This window comes from Coregonus clupeaformis, chromosome 9 (assembly GCF_020615455.1).
Source record: "Coregonus clupeaformis isolate EN_2021a chromosome 9, ASM2061545v1, whole genome shotgun sequence".
Lineage (NCBI taxonomy): Eukaryota > Metazoa > Chordata > Actinopteri > Salmoniformes > Salmonidae > Coregonus > Coregonus clupeaformis.
Window position 1 is genome coordinate 2,784,559 of NC_059200.1, and position 18,919 is coordinate 2,803,477.

General features: G+C 41.0%; 1 protein-coding gene and 1 long non-coding RNA gene across 11 annotated transcripts in view; both read left to right on the plus strand.

The window, feature by feature from the left end:
- Nucleotides 1-18,919, plus strand: part of LOC121573566 (autism susceptibility gene 2 protein) — a 493,378-nt gene that overhangs the window by 311,973 nt on the left and 162,486 nt on the right. The gene's annotated exons all lie outside the window — the stretch shown is intronic.
- On the plus strand, nucleotides 3,796-5,399 carry LOC121573568. Its single transcript, XR_006002071.2, has 3 exons — nucleotides 3,796-4,000; nucleotides 4,097-4,244; nucleotides 4,821-5,399. It is a non-coding gene; the product is annotated as an uncharacterized LOC121573568 (long non-coding RNA).

Genomic DNA, 18,919 nt, shown 5'->3' on the forward strand with positions numbered 1-18,919 from the left:
TTTTACCTAGAGACTTGAAACGTTGTATGTAGGTGTCTTTCCTCATGCAGAACAAATCTGCCTCAAGGACCCATTAGGTCCATCAGGTAAGATTTTCCTCCATCTTGGACATTTTGGAAAACCTTTTTCTCATGAACCATAAGTCCAAATAACACAACATTTGCTGTGTAAGCCCATGGTTGATCTCTAAATCAGATTTTACGTGTCCATTTAAATCCTTTGTAAATCCACTCCACAATGGCCTATCAACTTTAATCTTTTTAGGGTCTTCAAAGACATTACCATGATGAACCATATCAAAGATGCACTATGCAGAAATCGCTCCGCCATTTCCTAGTTGCTCAAATTCAAATAGTTCGCATCATTTCAGTTTATGTTACAAATCAAGCAACTATAGTGTAGAGAATCATTGTACCATCTAAACCGCTATGAAATATATTTTCCATTACCAAAAATATTGTATTTTCAGCTGTTTGAAGCTGGTGTACAAAACCGAAAGTAAAAGACGCAAAACAAAACTTAAGACCGGGAAGCGTAGAAATAGGGCACATGCAGTGCCTTCGGAAAGTATTCAGACCCCTTGACTTTTTCCAAATGTTGTTACGTTACAGCCTTATTCTAAAATGGATTTAAAAATAAATAATCTTCAGCAATCTACACACAATAGCCCATAATGACAAAGCGAAAACAGGTTTTTAGCAATTCTAGCAAATTTATTAAAAATAAAAAAGTTGACAGTGCATGTCACAGCAAAAACCAAGCCATGAGGTCGAAGGAATTGCCCGTAGAGCTCCGAGACAGGATTGTGTCGAGGCACAGATCTGGGGAAGGGTACCAAAACATTGCCCTCCATCATTCTTAAATGGAAGAAGTTTGGAACTACCAAGCTGGCTGCCCAGCCAAACTGAGCGATCGGGGGAGAAGGGCCTTGGTCAGGGAGGTGACCAAGAACCCGATGGTCACTCTTACAGAGCTCTAGAGTTCCTCTGTGGAGATGGGAGAACCTTCCAGAAGGATAACCATCTCTGCAGCACTCCACCAATCAGGCCTTTATGGTAGAGTGGCCAGATGGAAGCCACTCCTCAGTAAAAGGCACATGACAGCCGGCTTGGAGTTTGCCAAAAGGCACCTAAAGACTCTTAGACCATGAGAAACAAGATTATCTGGTCTGATGAAACCAAGATTGAACTCTTTGGCGTCAAGTCTGGAGGAAACCTGGCACCATCCCTACGGTGAAGCATGGTGGTGGCAGCATCGTGCTGTGGGGATGTTTTTTAGCGGCAGGGAGACTAGTCAGGATCGAGGGAAAGATTAATGGAGCAAAGTACAGAGAGATCCTTGATGAAAACCTGCTCCAGAGTGCTCAGGACCTCAGACTGGGGTGAAGGTTCACCTTCAAACAGGACAACGACCCTAAGCACACAGCCAAGACAACGCAGGAGTGGCTTCGGGACAAGTCTCTGAATGTCCTTGAGTGGCCCAGCCAGAGCCCAGACTTGAACCCGATAGAACATCTCTGGAGAGACCTGAAAATAGCTGTGCAGCAACGCTCCCCCTCCAACCTGACAGAGCTTGAGAGGATCTGCAGAGAAGAATGAGAGAAACTCCCCAAATACAGATGTGCCAAGCTTGTAGCGTCATGCCCAAGAAGACTTGAGGCTGTAGTCGCTGCCAAAGGTGCTTCAACAAAGTACTGAGTAAAGGGTCTGAATACTTATGTAGATGTGATATTTCAGGGTATTTGTTATTATAAATTAGCAAAAATGTCTAAAAACCTGTTTTTGCTTTGTCATTATGGGCTGTTGTGTGTAGATTGATGAGAAAAAAAATATAAATTAATCAATTTTAGAATAGGGCTGTTATGTAACAAAATGTGGAAAAAGTCAAGGGGTCTGAATACTTTCCGAAGGCACTATAGAACAAATCTACTGCTTCTTAGACTTGCTTTCAATGAGAATGACAGATCTATAACTATATCTATATATGTTTCTATGTGAATTTGGTCAGGTTGCCCAAAAAGTGACATATTGCAGCTTTAAGTTTGGCAGTTATATCTTTAAAAAATAAGGAAACTATTAACAATTCACTTTTTTGACCATGTAACTCTAATATTTAAAATAATCATAAAAAAATATATTATTCTCATGGATTAAAAGTCAGATTCACTCCAAATGTGCTATTTGGATTTATCACAATAGTCCCTAAAGAGTTTGTAGGCCCATGGTACGTCTTAAAGGGAAATTTCACCACTGCTCTTTCACTGTATATGTCCATTAATATGTTATGTGTCATAAAAATCGAGAATTTCCTCACTACAGGCGTTTATGCATCTCACCGGTAGAAACGGGCCAATCTACATTTCCTGGTTGTAAGCAAACCACAATATCCAGAATGTATAGGAATTTCAGGATGTAGTACCGCCCTTGTCGAGGTGGATCCATTTGAGAATGGGTGTCAACAGGTAGCTAACATTACTCACTGGACCAGCCACTCATTCATAGAACATCAGCTTGTGAATAACTATTTACTTTTGTGTCGACAACAACTGTAAAGTTTAGTCATGGTGTGGTGTGGTGCTCAGGACCTGGATGTGCGAACTACAAGCAAGCACAGGCTGCTGGGGTAACATTTCATTGGTTACATGCCGTAGCCGACAGTGGCTGGTAATAAATATGATGTGAATACTCCTATGGAGAAATATCCAAATGTCTGTGTTTGTAGGAAGCACTTTCAGCGGACCTGAAATCTTAACTTATGTGGTTGCCAGGTCGTTGAACGTTGAAAAGTGAAGCTATTCCATATATTTTCCCCTTCACTTCAAAGAGGAACGCATCCGATCAGCCAACAGCAGAAAAGAAGTTGAGCAGAGGTAACGTAGCTAACTAGCTAGTGAACTACATTTGTATATCTAAACCAAAATCTAGCTAGCTAGCTTTCATAATATGCTGGCTAGACATTCCAAAGCAAATCAATGTAATTTGCGAACTGCTATCTGGCGATGTGATTTGTAACTTTGCAACCTAACGTTAGCTGCATTAGGTTACGTTAGCTACAGCCTACCGGACCGTATCTAACCATTAGCCAACCAGCTAACCAACTACGCAGAAGCTAACGTGACTGGCCTACAGTGCATTCGGAAAGTATTCAGACCCCTTGACTTTTTCCACATTTTGTTACGTTACAGCCTTATTCTAAAATGGATAAAATATTTATTTTTTTCATCAACCTACACACAATACCCCATAATGACAAAGTGAAAACAGGTTTTTAGACATTTTTGCAAATGTATACCTTATTTACATAAGTATTCAGACACTTTGCTATGAGACTCGAAATTGAGCTCAGGTGCATCCTGTTTCCATTGTGATAAAATTAATTGATTGGACATGATTTGGAAAGGCACACACCTGTCTATATAAGGTCCCACAGTTGACAGTGCATGTCAGGGCAAAAACCAAGCCATGAGGTTGAAGGAATTGTCAGTAGAGCAACGAGACAGGATTGTGTCGAGGCACAGATCTGGGGAAGGGTACCAAAAAATGTCTGCAGCATTGAAGGTCCCCAAGAACATAGTGGCCTCCATCATTCTTAAATGAAAGAAGTTTGCAACCACCAAGACTCTTCCTAAAGCTGGCCGCCCAGCCAAACTGAGCAAACGGGGGAGAAGGGCCTTGGTCAGGGAGATAATCAAGAACCCGATGGTCACTCTGACAGAGCTCTAGAGTTCCTCTGTGGAGATGGGAGAACCTTCCAGAAGGACAACCATCTATGCAGCACTCCACCAATCAGGCCTTTATGGTAGAGTGGCCAGACGGAAGCCACTCCATAGTAAAAGGCACATGACAGCCGGCTTGGAGTTTGTCAACACCCTGACCTGTACGATGATGACCGTGGCAAGAAGAAGTGGCTGTCCATGGACTCAGTTGTGACCTCTCGGCAGTTGTGTTGGACAAATGTTTGACAACGGATCTCTCACAAATGGCCAGATTCAAACATTCAGGTTAGTAGTCATCAATAACAGCATAATATTTTTATATTTTCAATCAGAAAAGCCAAAATACTTTGTTTACTCTGTTTTTTCTTTATCAACACACAGGCCATCTGGAGGCATTCCACAGTGCTCTCCTGAAGTACACCCCCAAAGCGGCAGCATTTTGGGCTCCTAGGCATGAAGGTGCGGACACATCTTGCTATCCTGGAGCATAATGAGAATGTGGGACACAAACAAGCGAGGACAGCCAGGGGTATTTATGGAAGCACAATCCCATCTTGAGAAAACAAAATCACAAATACACAAAACAAGTGTCCCTCAAACCTTTTACACCCTTGCATTCAGTTCTTTGGTATGGGGGAGAGGGGCTGTTAGTATACTCATCTAGCCTATTCACTCTATTGTTGGCAGTGCTTGTCTACTCAGCAGCACAACTGTAGGTGCTCATACACAACAATACACAGCTAGATGGTCTACAAGTCAAGCCCCCCTCAACCTTTTCACATTTTGCTAACAGCCCATCTCAATGCCCCATTATTGACTCTGAGTGTAACAAAACACATACCAGTCTACTGTAACCCTTTTATTCAGATGAACATGGTTTCTTATATGTTTCAAGTTTTAATGTCATATGCACAAGTACAGTGAAATGCCTTTCTTGCAAACTCAAAACCCAACAATGCAATAATCAATAACAATGTATTACTAGAAAAAAGCACATGAGAAATAAGAATATGAAATATGAAATACACAATAAAGTAAGTAAGCATACTATATACAGGAACTATATGGTTACACATCCTCATGATCAGTCTTCATGTCTTTCCAGGACACTAGCAGTACAAACAAGTCTTCTGCAAGAGGTCGAAGCAGTGGGTGGTGAAGAAAGTGCCCAGAACCTATCACTATAGGAAGAGGCAAGACGGTGGTCTACAAGCAGCCAGAGTCACAGCTCCCAAAACCCAACATCCCTGCCGACAACGCCACAACGCCAAAGCCTGCTAAACCAGCTGTCATTGCCCAATACAAGACAAGGTTTACCAGCTGAAGAACATTCAGGACCCTGCCTGGAACATTCAGCCAACATAACATACATATTCAGTAAGACTGATGTTGTAGTATAATATAGAATGCCCAGTATGTTCACAACTGCATTGTGGTATAGATATTTCTAGGTCTTGTACAGATGTATAAAATGGAGTTTGATCAAATGTTTTATATAATATTTTTTTACAAGTGTACTGACAAGTGACAAAATGTTACCAGTTGCATCAGAAACCAATACTGCCCTACCAAGCAAAAGAGCAGTAATGGCACATTTGGGCAAAAATGACTTACTGACATTTTCGATACATTAAATACATGCTTTATCATGTGGACAAATGTCCTGCTTCCACTGTGTTGTGTTATGGAGAAAAGGGAGGGGGGGTCATGTTTGCAGTAACTGCAAAAAGTGACAGTGAAACCAAGAAAAAAAGCAGTAACTGCCATCACTCACGTTAGTCACTGCCTTTTACCTTGGTTTCACCGAGTTTTGGGCTGCAGTTTCTACGCTTTATCTTGGTATTATTGATTGTTATTTGCTGATACAAGTATCAAACTATATGACACTGACAGCCACATACAAATAAACCTATGAACACAAGTTTGTGTAAAAAAAAATAGTGCTTGGGCACACCAAGCAAGAAGGTAGGGTCAATATGAATAAAAAATTACCTGATAGTAAGAACAGATATCCTCATCTCCAGTGATCTACCATTTGGCTGGACAAAAAAAATACTTTAAAGCCATTTTTCTCAGTTCCACTCTGAGCAGTTACTGCTTTTTTGCTTGGTAGGGGAGAATAAAGTGTTGACTTCAACTTCTGGATCAATTTATTGTGATATTCATCAAATATATTTGGACATAACTAGCTACAATCTTACTGCTAAAACAAATTATGCAGGGAGTTGGTGTATTATTTCAACTTTCATTTGTTGGCAAGTAAACATGTTTCAATAAAACACTAGATTAGTCTGTCAATGTAGCAAATAAGTAGAAATGGCTTGTATTCAAGACAAAGTTTATTTGCTCTGGAGACAGAGGGGAGTTTACACAGCAGTATGCAGGAGCACTTATTGCAATGTATGACATATACAGTGGAAGAAAAATATACTACGCCTATAATAAATACTACAGTTCCACAAAGGGAATACTTATATATGGTGTGTTTGGGTTGTGCAATGAGGTGTTTGGAGTCACTTTGATACAAGGGGAGATTGTTGTTATGGGGCCTTTCACATTTTCAGAGTCATCAACCGCTTTGTATCCAACATACTGTCCATTGTGTGAAGGATAAATTGCTCGAATGGCCCCAATAACACATGCGGGCAATGGGATTCGGTCTCCTCTGCCTAGCTTCTCCCCACATAGAACGAACTCCCAAAATAATCTGTAGGTCAACAAGCGGTATTGTCTGTAAGAGAATGACAAAAACACTATTAGACTTTCATGGGAAATCGTTGTGTACTGTCTGTATTGCTACTGTAGCAGCACGATGCAGAATATGATATCTCACAGACATTAGCTAGCTAGCTACAACACACAGGTATATTTACTCAAATAATATTATGAGTCATAAAACCAAAGTAATTCCTTTACTCTTCGTCATTATCATCAAAACATGTATCCAGTTTCGCTCTTAATGAGATGCACTGAGGCTATTTAGTTAATGTTAGCTAGCTAGCTAGCTTTAACGTTAGGCTACAGTACATTTTGGGTATAGCAAACAAACCTAGCTAGCTCAGCTTGGCTAGGTTGGCTTGTAGTGATACTAGCAAGCTCCGTTTGGGCTGAATTGATAACAAAATTATACTGTACTGAACAACACTGCTTTGTGTAAAAATAGAGCTTATATTGCTAGCTAGCTACTGACAGTAAAACAACTTACTAAACTACTTACTTGTCATTTTCCCTCCTGGTCCAGCTGGTCTAGACTGCCCTACCAGTTGATCTTGGAGGTTCTAAAGAACGTCTCCAGCACCCCTCTATCCATATGTGCGTCGAAACTTCTTTGGTCTATCACACACACGATCCATTGGATCTGCAGTTCATTGCAGCACAGACATTCCTCTTCTGTCGGCATGGCTGGACAGCACCCGCATAGGCACCACCAGTCGGAGACTGACCGTGGCTCCCCATTGCTGCTTGCTGGTCTCGCAATTCTTGTTCTCGTTGTCTCAACTTCTCTTCAGTGTATTCTGGCTCAAATGAATAGGGCTGTATGTCCCTATGTAAAAATTGTCATCCAGCTCTTCTTGGAAAGAGGAATAATCAGGAGCAGCCATTATAATTATTTAGCAATCTCGGATAGACATTGCATTTTAACATAGCTCCCGTGAACCTGTAGAAAGTAGTACCGCCCCCGTTTTGAAAAGTCCTCCTTCGAGGGTGGGAGCACAATTGGACAAGAAAGTAGGGCTCCCGTCAGGCTATATTCTTTACAAAGCCAGGGAAAATGAGTCAGCCTAGATATCCTGCAATGTCGTGGCTGATAGGAACATCGTTGAGACTCTATTGAACAAGGACAACCATATATACTCGCTGCTAGTGTGATCGTGCAATCGGCAAAACACAAAGGCCACAATAATTTCTACAAAACATGACTCCATTCATTTTTTTAATCAAACAGCAGGCTCAATCAACCGATGACGTCATTGGTTTAACTCTCCAGGCACAGAAATACTAAAATAACGCTATGGTGCATAATTATCTCTGAAACACCTCTCATTAGTATTACTAAAAACACCCCAAATAGTGTCTAGTGGTGAATTATCCCTTTAACTTAGTTTTAGAAAGCTAAGGCATTAGTCGAAAGATGGCTGAGTTATTGACAAATCAAAAATCAGATTTTATGTGTCCATTTAAACAACTGTACATCCACTCCACAGTAGCCTATCAACTTCAAACTTGTCATCGCTATCATGGGCCTCCTTAAGATTAACCATACTGAATTTGGTATTGATATATCAAAATACAAGGAAACTATTAGCAACTAATTCTTTGGATATGTAGCGCTAATGCTCAAAATCATCTGCAATCATCTTCTCCTAATAGATCATACATCAGATTCACTCCAGATTTTGTATTTAGACAAAGAACGTCTCCAGCACCCCTCTATCCATATGTGCGTCGAAACTTCTTTGGTCTATCACACACACGATCCATTGGATCTGCAGTTCATTGCAGCACAGACATTCCTCTTCTGTCGGCATGGCTGGACAGCACCCGCATAGGCACCACCAGTCGGAGACTGACCGTGGCTCCCCATTGCTGCTTGCTGGTCTCGCAATTCTTGTTCTCGTTGTCTCAACTTCTCTTCAGTGTATTCTGGCTCAAATGAATAGGGCTGTATGTCCCTATGTAAAAATTGTCATCCAGCTCTTCTTGGAAAGAGGAATAATCAGGAGCAGCCATTATAATTATTTTGCAATCTCAGATAGACATTGCATTTTAACATAGCTCCCGTGAACCTGTAGAAAGTAGTACCGCCCCCGTTTTGAAAAGTCCTCCTTCGAGGGTGGGAGCACAATTGGACAAGAAAGTAGGGCTCCCGTCAGGCTATATTCTATACAAAGCCAGGGAAAATGAGTCAGCCTAGATATCCTGCAATGTCGTGGCTGATAGGAACATCATTGAGACTCTATTGAACAAGGACAACCATATATACTCGCTGCGAGTGTGATCGTGCAATCGGCAAAACACAAAGGCCACAATAATTTCTACAAAACATGACTCCATTCATTTTTTTTATCAAACAGCAGGCTCAATCAACCGATGACGTCATTGGTTTAACTCTCCAGGCACAGAAATACTAAAATAACGCTATGGTGCATAATTATCTCTGAAACACCTCTCATTAGTATTACTAAAAACACCCCAAATAGTGTCTAGTGGTGAATTATCCCTTTAACTTAGTTTTAGAAAGCTAAGGCATTAGTCGAAAGATGGCTGAGTTATTGACAAATCAAAAATCAGATTTTATGTGTCCATTTAAACAACTGTACATCCACTCCACAGTAGCCTATCAACTTCAAACTTGTCATCGCTATCATGGGCCTCCTTAAGATTAACCATACTGAATTTGGTATTGATATATCAAAATACAAGGAAACTATTAGCAACTAATTCTTTGAATATGTAGCGCTAATGCTCAAAATCATCTGCAATCATCTTCTCCTAATAGATCATACATCAGATTCACTCCAGATTTTGTATTTAGACTCATTACATCAGTCTTTAATATTTTTGAGATTTTTATTTTGCCACATTCAAATATGGACACACTGTACCTATAGATGCATGTTAGCACATATGCTAATGCAAAAAATACTTCTCATGAACCATAAAGCAGATTGACTCCAGATTTAGTATATAAACTCAATGAATTAGCCATTAATTAATTTGAGAATGATTAGGTGCTGCATTCAAAGTTGTCCACACTACACCACTAGATGGCACCATATCACACCAGGGCTATAAGAACTAAACCGATGGACATGGGGCTATGAAATAATGTATATATCATTAGAAGCTGTGTGACTATAAAGTCACTGCAATCTTAGATGGCTGCACCAGACATGTCTTTGGCACCAGCAGCAGCATAGGATACTAGAGAAATAACTGTTGATCAAGTGGACTTTCTCTTATGCAAATTAATGTTAGATTTAAATTAGGCACATGATCAATGTGAAATATTGTGATGAGTATACACTACATTAACAAAAGTATGTGGACACCTGCTTGTTGAACATCTCATTCCAAGATCATGGGCATTAATATGGAGTTGCCCCCCCCCCCTTTGCTGCTATAACAGCCTCCACTCTTCTGGGAAGGCTTTCCACTAGATGTTGGAACATTGCTGCGGGGACTTGCTTCCATTCAGCTTTAAGAGCATTAGTAAGGTTGGGCACTGATGTTGGGCGATTAGGCCTGGCTCGCAGTCGCCGTTCCAATTCATCTCAAAGGTGTTCGATGGGGTTGAGGTCAGGGCTCTGTGCAGGCCAGTCAAGTTCTTTGACACCGATCTCGTCAAACCATTTCTTTATGGACCTCGCTTTGTGCAAGGGGGCATTGTCATGCTGAAACAGGAAAGGGCCTTCCCCAAACTGTTGCCACAAAGTTGAAAGCACAGAATCGTCTAGAATGTCATTGTATGCTGTAGCGTTAAGATTTCCCTTCACTGGAACTAAGGGGCCTAGCCCGAACCATAAAAAACAGCCCCAGACCATTATTCCTCCTCCACCAAACTTTACAGTTGGCACTATGCATTCGGGCAGGTAGCATTTCTCCTGGCATCTGCCACATTCGTCCATCGGACTGCCAGATGGTGAAGCGTGATTCATCACTCCAGTGACGAACAGTTCTTGTGCTGACGTTGCTTCCAGATGCAGTTTGGAACTCGGTAGTGAGTGTTGCTACTGAGAACTGCACTCTGCTGTCCCGTTCTGGGAGCTTGTATTGCCTACCACTTCGCATATTCATATTTATATATAAACACATTACATTAAGTAATGACTTTAAGAATGATTACCTGCTGCTTTCAAAGATAACCAACCTACAGCACTATATCAGAGCATGTGAGTGGAGTTGAGAGGTTGGAAATCCCGCTCATCGCTCATCGCTCTTGCGCGCCTCTCCAACGCTCCATGTCCTTTCCTACCGCTCCACTAAAAACCGCTCCGTGCTCACAGTAAAAAAAACTCCTGCTCCAAATTCGCTCCATTCATTAAAATCACAATTTAACTAACACCCATCTATTTTTGTGACTACCTGGACCTATTATTGGTTTTTAAGTATTGAAACCAAACCATATGGATTTGAATGAAAAGTATTTGAATAAACATGAAAAAGTGAATGTAAGAAGTGAACATCATTTCAAATAGGCTACATGTCATACATATTAAACAGCATATAAACACTCTAAATAGGTCAGGAGCCAGACAGGGAGCCTAAGAAGGAATGAAAATGAATTATTTAGGCTATATTATTTCAATTATTTCAAGACTATAGCCTACAAAGAAATACATTCTGAAGCATTTGCGAGTGCGACACAATAGCCTGGTAGTGACATAAAGCACGCAGCATTTAAACAACATTATGTTGTATTAAATCATTATAGTCTATAAATTGCGCATATAGGCTGTGACAAATTAAACGAAAAATGACTTATTAGTGCCTTTGAATTCATTTTTAGAAACACGAGTTTGGCCGGTCTGTGGCTTCATGCAATGGTGCCTAGAGAGCCGGCTCGCAGCGGAGATGATCCTCTCCACACTTGCAGAGCCACTGGGTTGGCTAAACACCCTTTTGGCCACTCTTGCCAGGCTGGGCAGAGATGCAGAGTAAAAAATAAATAATTCTATAGGTAGGCCTAAAGGTTTTTAGATTATACAACCCAATCAAAACAGAAAGCTCCTTAAATGGGCCAAAATCAATTATGGCCTATTGTATAGATAATAGAACGAAAATGAACGAAACATTTAAGAGATCAGATATTTTGTTTATAAATACTTTGCTACAATGACACCCTTAGTATATACCCACCTTTTTCCTTTCTTTTAGCATATGCACATAGTAAGTACACCATCATACTTTTGGGATAAGTGTATTTTCAGATTCCACAATGATTCTTTAGTTGTGGACACTACATCACCACTCTCCCTCTCCTGCTCTTGGTCCCCATTTTGTAAGTCACCTTGATTTAGCACCTGTGTGTTTTATCAGTTTCTTTATGAAAATATTTAGCAAACTCCATGACAGTAGCTAAAGCAAGGGGCTATAGCAGCACACAAGTAGACTACAAATGCATGCTGGGGTGGGCATGCCCTGAGCTCCTGAAGTGAGCGCTACTGGAGCGACATTGGAGCGGGCGAGAAGGCGGACGCTCCAGCCTTTGGGAATTTCGCTCCACGCTCCAGTCAAATTGGGCATGCTCCGCTCCTCTCACATACTCTGCACTAGACTAAACTTAACTTCATCCTTGTGGTATTGAGAGATAAACATGGTAATGCTTTCACTGATTGCACATAAAGGAAGATAGTTCCTACATGATAGAATGCTTGCTTTGTTATCCAACTGATCTTGTGTCCTTTCTGTCATCTTGTGAACCCTGTTCATTGCTGCTCGCAGCTATATTTAATTTTTCCTTCCTTAGGCTTGATGGATGGTCTTTTGAAATGAAGCATTTGACATTAACTTTTGCCATATGCCTGTAGTTCTGCCAAAAATATTTAGAGAAGCTCTTTTTCTTCACCAAATATTCAGCCATCTGCTCAAGTCTTTAACCAGCGGCATCCTGGGACTTCATGAAACCCTAACTGTGAAGTCAAATGTCTTTCTAACATCTCTAAAGTCAAAGCAATTGCACTGAGCTGATTTACTAGACCGGTAGTAACAATCACGTGCAGTGCCTTCAGCAAGTTTCGCACCCCTTGTCACTGGCCTACACACAATACCCCATAATATCAAAGCGGAATTGTTACACTTTAAAAAAAAAAGTTTTATAAATGAAAAGCTGAAATGTCTTGAGTCAATAAGTATTCAACCCCTTTGTTATAGCAAGCCTAAATAAGTTCAGGAGTAAAAATGTCCTTAACAAGTCAGATAATAAGTTGCATGGATTCACTCAATAATAGTGTTTAACATGATTTTTGAATGACTACCTAATTTCTGTACCCCACACATACAATTAATTATCTGTAAGGTCCCTCAGTCGAGCAGCGAATTTCAAACACAGATTCAACCACAAAGTCCAGCGAGATTTTCAAATGCCTCGCAAAGAAGGGCACCTATTGGTAGAAAGCAGGCACTGAATATCCCTTTGAACATGGTGAAGTTATTAATTACACTTTGGATGGTGTATCAATACACCCAGTCACTACAAAGATACAGGTGTCCTTCCTGTGTCAGTTGCTGGAGAGGAAGGAAAACCGCTCAGGGATTTCACCATGAGGCCAATGGTGACTTTAAAACAGTTACAGAGTTGAATGGCTGTGATAGGAGAAAACTGAGGATGGATCAACAACATTGTAGTTACTCCACAATATTAACCTAATTGACAGAGTGAAAAGAAGGAAGCCTGTACAGAATACAAATATTCCAACATGCACTAAAGTAAAACTGCAAAAATGTGGCAAAAAAATACACTTTATGTCCTAAATACAAAGTGTTATGTTTGGGGAAAATCCAATACAACACATTACCGAGAACCACTCTCCATATTTTCAAGCATAGTGGTGGCTGCATCATGTTATTGGTATGCTTGTAATCATTAAGAACAGGGGAATGGAGCTAAGCACTGACAAAATCCTAGAGGAAATCTTGGTTCAGTCTGCTTTCCACCAGACACTGGGAGATTCATTCACCTTTCAGCAGGACAATAACCTAAAACACAAGGCCAAATCTACACTGGAGTTGCTTACCAAGATGACATTGAATGTTCCTGAGTGGCCTAGTTACAGTTTTGACATAAATCGGCTTGAAAATCTATGGCAAAACTTGAAAATGGCTGTCTAGCAACGATCAACAACCAACTTGACAGAGCTTGAATAATGTGCAAATATTGTACAATCCAGGTGTGCAAAAAGCTCTTAGAGACTTACCCAGAAAGACTCACAGCTGTAATCACTGCCAAAGGTGATTCTGACATGTGTTGACTCAGGGTTGAATACTTACAGTGGTGTGAAAAAGTGTTTGCTCCCTTCCTGATTTCTTATTTGTTTGCATGTTTGTCACACTTAAATGTTTCAGATCATCAAACACATGTAAATATTAGTAAAAGATAACACAAGTAAACAAAAAATGCAGTTTTGAAATGAAGGTTGTTATTATTAAGGGAAAACAAAATCCAAACCCACGTGGCCCTGTGTGAAAAAGTGATTGCCCCCTACAACCTAATAACTGGTTGGGCCACCCTTAGCAGCAACAACTGCAATCAAGCGTTTGCGATAACTTGCAATGAGTCTTTTACAGCGCTGTGGAGGAATTTTGGCCCACTCATCTTTGCAGAATTGTTGTAATTCAGCCACATTGAAGGGTTTTCGAGCATGAACTGCCTTTTTAAGGTCATGCCACAGCATCTCAATAGGATTCAGGTCAGGACTTTGACTAGGCCACTCCAAAGTCTTCATTTTGTTTTTCTTCAGCCATTCAGAGGTGGACTTGCTGGTGTGTTTTGGATCATTGTCCTGCTGCAGAACCCAAGTTCGCTTCAGCTTGAGGTCACGAACAGATGGCCGGACATTCTCCATCAGGATTTTTTGGTAGACAGCAGAATTCATGGTTCCATTTATCACAGCAAGTCTTCCAGGTCCTGAAGCAGCAAAACAGGCCCAGACCATCACACTACCACCACCATATTTTACTGTTGGTATGATGTTATTTTTCTGAAATGCGGTGTTACTTTTACGCCAGATGTAATGGGACACACACCTTCCAGAGTATTTTCCCAAAGGTCTTGGGGATCATCAAGATGTTTTCTGGCAAAAATGAGACGAGCCATAATGTTCTTTTTGTTCAGCAGTGGTTTTCGTCTTGGAACTCTGCCATGCAGGCCATTTTTGCCCAGTCTCTTTCTTATGGTGGAGTCATGAACACTGACCTTAACTGAGGCAAGTGAGGCCTGCAGCTCTTTGGATGTTGTTGTGGGGTCTTTTGTGACCTCTTGGATGAGTTGTCGCTGCACTCTTGTGGTAATTTTGTTGGCCGGCCACTCCTGGGAAGGTTCACCACTGTTCCATGTTTTCGCCATTTGTGGATAATGGCTCTCACTGTGGTTCGCTGGAATCCCAAAGCTTTAGAAATGGCTATATAACCTTTTCCAGACTGATGGATCTCAATTACTTTCTTTCTCATTTGTTCCTGAATTTCTTTGGATCTCGGCATGATGTCTAGCTTTTGAGGATCTTTTGGTCTACTTCACTTTGTCAGGCAGGTCCTATTTAAGTGATTCCTTGATTGAGAACAGGTGTGGCAGTAATCAGGCCTGGGTGTAGCTAGAGGAATTGAACTCAGGTGTGATAAACCACAGTTGAGTTGTGTTATAACAGGGGGGGCAAACACTTTTTCACACAGGGCCATGTAGGTTTGGATTTTGTTTTCCCTTAATAATAACAACCTTCATTTCAAAACTGCATTTTTTGTTTACTTGTGTTAACTTTCATATTTAAATTTGTTTGATGATCTGAAACATTTAAGTGTGACAAACATGCAAACAAATAAGAAATCAGGAAGGGGGCAAACACTTTTTCACACCACTGAATCTAATCAAGATATGTTACTGTTTTATTCTTAATATATATATTTTTACAAATGTTAGAATTGTTGATCATTGACAAAAAATGACAATTAAATCCATTTTAATCTCACTTTGTAACACAACAAGTTGTGGAAAATATAAAGGGGTGTGAATACTTTCTTAAGGCACTGTATATATTTTATTTGGGCCCAGCTCCACGACGGGGCTAAAGGGGGCTAAACCCCATCAGTTCAAACTTGAGCCCACTCAGTTTTAGTTTTATATCCCTATATAAAAATAGCTAAAAAGTTAAAATGATTGACTGACAGGTTGGCGCCAAAAAAATCTATATCTGCTGCGCTGTGTCAGCACAATGGACAGTGTGCGCCGTGGTGTTTGTAGTGGTGCTATGGAAAGCCACTAGGCGGTTAGATATGATTCCTTTGGGTTCCCATAAAAAGCGGGAAAAAATGCTTCTCATCTCTGTGTTAGCCAAAGTGAATAACGTGATACGCCGCTGTAATATTTGATTTTGATTTATAAGGGCAGGCATGCAGGGTGAGGTTTACCCTTGATGCTGCTTCACTCAACTCTGCCTCACGCCCCACCACTACCGGGTTTAGTTGACTTCATAGCTAGCTGTAAAAAGCGTTAGTGTTATTAGCCTTAGCCTATTTAGCTAGGTCGAATCAGCTAATCTGCCACGATGGATATCAGAAATTGGCTTAGCCAAAGTACCCAAACAAAGTAGAAGGAGAGCAATGAGCAGCAACAGCATCAAACCACCAAGGCCCCTGCTAAGCCCAGCACCGATGATGCAGCCGAGCTCCAGCTAGCTCCGTGTGCAGAGCCTACCCACCTTTCTACATGCACCACCAGGATAATGACTCCACAGCCGCCTCCACATCCGACACAGGGCCTTCACCCAAGCTAGGTATTCTAAATGGAAGAATGCTATTGATAGTGACAAAGGATTTGCTAGGCATGCATCATTCAAAGAGCATTTGAGACTGTTCTTGGGTGCTGTCATTGGTGAAATGTCAGAACGATTCAGGGAACGCAACAGCCAACTGATGGAGGCCATGACTTTAAAAAAGGTTAAACCGCTGCTGGATCTAAGTAAAATAGTTTTGGAAGCTGAGTTTAGTGTCATTCTCCAGTTTTTGCAGACTGAAATCGCCCACTCAGGCTCCAATGAGGACAAATGGACCCCACTTGATATCCTGCACCGATTCTCTGGGCCTCTCTCCGCTATGCCGACCGTGCTTACTGCACTGAAACATGGACTGACTTTTGGGTTGTCCACAGCTACACGAGAGAACACATTTTCCACTTTGACAAACATGTTCAGTCAGCACAGAAGAAGCCTGCTACACCTGAAGAAAGCTCAACTAATCCAACTGGCATTTGAGGGGGATCTTACAAGAAGATTTAGTGAAGAATGGAATGTTAGATTACTCAGGAAGTTCCACAGAGCATGAAGGAGGCTGCAACTCTTTTGAAAAGGTAAGATTGAAACAATGTAGCTGGTTGGTTTTTATCAAAATCTTGCTTTAGTGTATAGGGCGCTGTCCATGGTGCTGATAGAGCGCAGCAGAGATTTTCAGTTCTTGGTCAAAAGCATTTGAACTTTTATGTTTATTGTGGTATAGCGTGATATAAGCAGAATTCAATATAATTCCAATGCAAGAACCTAAATGACTCCCCTGGGTATAGCTACTTATCGGTATGTTTCATCATAGAAATAGATGCATTCTATTATGGTTTTCTTGGTAGCCTATTGGTTTCCGTTGCTGTAAATGGAACTGTACTTATTGGAAACGTGTATATGGTAGGCTGGCATTGCTTAATTGGTTACGTGGGTCGAATTTGATTGATTTGACCGTTGTTTTGTTCTGTTCGCATTCATTCGTTTGCATTCGCAGTTGTCAGTATTCTAAGCCAAACTGCTATTCAGTATTTTTGTTTGCATGCATGAATGAATAGGCTACTACTTTCAGCATTTAGTTTGCATTAAGACAGCTGTGTGTACGGCTGCATTCACATAGGCTGTTTGTAATAGTTGAATTGCCCTATCTATCTTGTAGCCTATATTCATTACCAAAACGGCCTTGCTGTAGGGCACTGGCAAGTTGTGCTGATACAGTGCAGCAGAGATAGGCTACAGATTTCAAAAGCACTCAATTATCTCGGAGTTTCAGCATTTTAACTTTATGTTTATTGTGGTAAAGCGTGATTATATAAGCAGAATTCAATATAATTCCAATGCAAGAAGGCCAACATTCTTTACCCCCACGCTGATTTCTACTGCCTCCTTAGTCACTTTATCCTGGCACTGGGTCTGATTTTATTATCCTCTAAATCAACATCGTGGTTATGATATTTGTCCTGTGAACTATTCTCATGTCACTGAATAGATGGCTCATTTTGTCATTTCACCAACAAAAATGGGGGGTCAATGGGAATATTCCAGAAGCTTACACAGATAAGGAAAATTATGTTTGGCAACTGTGTGTTTGTTATTATGTACGTGTGTGCGTGTGTGAGCTTGTGTGCACATGAGTATGCATGGCGGAAAGTGAAGACGTCTGGATGGCTAAAGCAGCTGCTGGAGTCAGACAGTATAAAGTTCCTCTTCACTAGTGCTTACTCTCTCCAGTTTATATGGGCCGCACAGCCCACTGGCAGGATGAGAGAGAGGCACAGAGCTTTTATAACCCTAACCTGCAGTCTGGGCATGCACTACCTGCACCAGCCAGCACAGGAGAAGAGATGGCTTTTGTATGGAGAGGTGGAACATCATTATGCAGTACGCGGGACACCATTATTAGCCCCATTACACACAATGACAGCCAGACATTCATTCTCCTCTACCTGCTTTTTAAAATGACCAATAAATAATAAGAGGCTCTAGCTAGCAGCGTTAGAGAAAGAGGGAAAAGGTAATTACGGGCTTGGCCGCCATTTGTCAAAATTATTTCATAATCTCGGGTCGCAAGGAGAATGTTTGCTTAGTTAATTGTAGATAGGACCATTGAACATAAATTCCCATTAGGAATCAATTTGTTACCCTCCACAGCCTGTGACCCCACTCCCTCCCTGGCTGGTTGGCTCACTCTGTTGGGCTTGTTTTGACCAGCATGGTTAGTAGAGCTACCATAGTAGTTTATTAGAATGGAATCCAATAAGCTTCACATACACTACTTTATTGTTACTTGGTCATGCATATATAGTATGAACATTTAAGGGGACACTACATGCATACAGTACAGTAAACTCATAGTTTATCAAATCAGTTATGCCTCTAAATATCCATGTTATGAGACTAATACACAAGCTGCCTGACTCGGCCTGGGCTGTGCTGGGGCTGACCGCCCAAACAGAAAGAAAGAAAGAAAGAAAGAAAGAAAGAAAGAAAGAAAGAAAGAAAGAAAGAAAGAAAGAAAGAAAGAAAGAAAGAAAGAAAGAAAGAAAAGAGTGATTGTTCCGGGTTGAGACGTCATGGCATGGCTGTAGGATCTATGACTCACAGGTACCGCATTCTCTGGCCCCCACAGACAACTCTAATTGCTTTACACCTGTACAAAGGTTTCTTCTAATCGGCCTTCTGCCTCCATTTGTCTTGCTTTCAGTCTCCTAGTGAACGGCCTTAA